Source organism: Physeter macrocephalus, chromosome 16, assembly GCF_002837175.3.
Source record: "Physeter macrocephalus isolate SW-GA chromosome 16, ASM283717v5, whole genome shotgun sequence".
Lineage (NCBI taxonomy): Eukaryota > Metazoa > Chordata > Mammalia > Artiodactyla > Physeteridae > Physeter > Physeter macrocephalus.
In genome coordinates, this window is record NC_041229.1 from 64,497,617 (window position 1) to 64,499,789 (window position 2,173).

General features: G+C 36.6%; 1 protein-coding gene across 4 annotated transcripts in view; it reads right to left on the reverse strand.

Annotated features, from left to right (window-relative positions):
• SBF2 (SET binding factor 2) overlaps positions 1 to 2,173 on the reverse strand; it is a 519,569-nt gene that overhangs the window by 160,506 nt on the left and 356,890 nt on the right. The window lies entirely within an intron of this gene.

Sequence of the window (2,173 nt, forward strand, 5' to 3'; positions counted from 1 at the left end):
TGATACCAAAACCAGACAAAGATACTACAAAAAAAGAAAATTACAGACCAATATCACTGATGAATATAGATGCAAAAATCCTCAACAAAATACTAGCAAACAGAATCCAACAACACATTAAAAGGATCATACACCATGATCAAATGGGGTTTATCTCAGGAATGCAAGGATTTTTCAATATACGCAAATCAATCAATATGATACAACATATTAACAAGCTGAAGGATGAAAACCATATGATCATCTCAATAGATGCAGAGAAAGCTTTTGACAAAATTCAACACCCATTTATGATAAAAACCCTCCAGAAAGTAGACATAGAGGGAACTTACCTCAACATAATACAGGCCATATATGACAAACCCACAGTCAACATCATTCTCAATGGTGAAAAACAAACCACTTCCTCTAAGATCAGGAACAAGACAAGGTTGGCCAATCTCACCACTACTTTTCAACATAGTTTTGGAAGTTTTACCCACAGCAATCAGAGAAGAAAAAGAAATAAAAGGAATCCAAATTGGAAAAGAATAAGTAAAACAGTCACTGTTTACAGATGACATGATACTATACAGAGAATCCTAAAGACGCTACCAGAAAACTACTAGAGCTAATCAATGAACTGGGTAAAGTAGCAGGATACAAAATTAATGCACAGAAATATCTTGCATTCTTATACACTAATGATGAAAAATCTGAAAGAGAAATTAAGGAAACACTCCCATTTACCACTGCAACAAAAAGAATAAAATACCTAGGAATAAACCTACCTAAAGATACAAAAGACCTGTATGCAGAAAACTAGAAGACACTGATGAAAGAAATTAAAGGCAATACATACAGATGTAGAGATATACCACGTTTTGGATTGGAAGAATCAACATTGTGAAAATGACTATACTACCCAATCTACAGATTCCATGCAATCCCTATCAAACTCCCAATGGCATTTTTCACAGAACTAGAAGAAAAATTTTCACAATATGTATGAAACACAAAAGACCCCGAATAGCCAAAGCAATTTTGAGAAAAAAAAAATGGACTGGAGGAATCAGGCTCTGTGACTTCAGACTATACTATAAGACTAGAGTAATCAAGACAGTATGGTACTGGCACAAAAACAGAAATATAGATCAATGGAACAGGATAGAAAGCCCAGAGATAAACCCACGCACCTATGGTCACCTTATCTTTGATAAAGGAGGCAAGAATATACAATGGAGAAATGACGGCCTCTTCAATAAGTGGTGCTGGGAAAACTGGACAGCTACATGTAACAGAATGAAATTAGAACACTTCCTAACACTGTATACACAAATAAACTCAAAATGGATTAAAGACCTAAATGTAAGGCCAGAGACTACAAAACGCTTAGTGAAAACAAAGGCAGAACACTCTGTGACGTAAATCACAGCAAGATCCTTTTTGACCCACCTCCTAGAGAAATGGAAAGAAAAACAAAAATAAACAAATGGGACCTAATGAAACCTAAAAGCTTTTGCATAGCAAAGGAAACCATAAACAAGACCAAAAGACAACCCTCAGAATGGGAGAAAATATTTGCAAATGAAGCAACTGACAAAGGATTAATCTCCAAAACATACAAGCAGCTCATGCAGCTCAATATCAAAAAAACAAACCACCCCCTCCAAAAATGGGTGCAAGATAAAAACGGACATTTCTCCAAAGAAGATATACATGGACATTTCTCCAAAGAAGATATACAGATTGCCAACAAACACATGAAAGGGTGTTCAACATCAATAATCATTAGAGAAATGCAAATCAAAACTACAGTGAGGTTATCACCTCACACTGGTCAGAATGGCCATCATCAAAAAATCTACAAACAATAAATGCTGGAGAGGGTGTGGAGAAAAGGGAACCCTCTTGCACTGTTGGTGGGAATGTAAATTGATACAGCCACTATGGAGAACAGTGTGGAGGTTCCTTAAAAAACTAAAAATAGAACTACCAGACGAACCAGCAATCCCACTACTGGGCATACACCTTGAGAAAGAGAAAAACAAATGCCGTATGCTAACACATGTATATGGAATCTAAAAAAAAGAAAAAAAGTGGTTTTGACCAACCTTGGGGCAGGACGGAAATAAAGATGCAGACGTAGAGAATGGACTTGAGGACATGGGGAGGGGGAAGGGTAAGCTGGGAC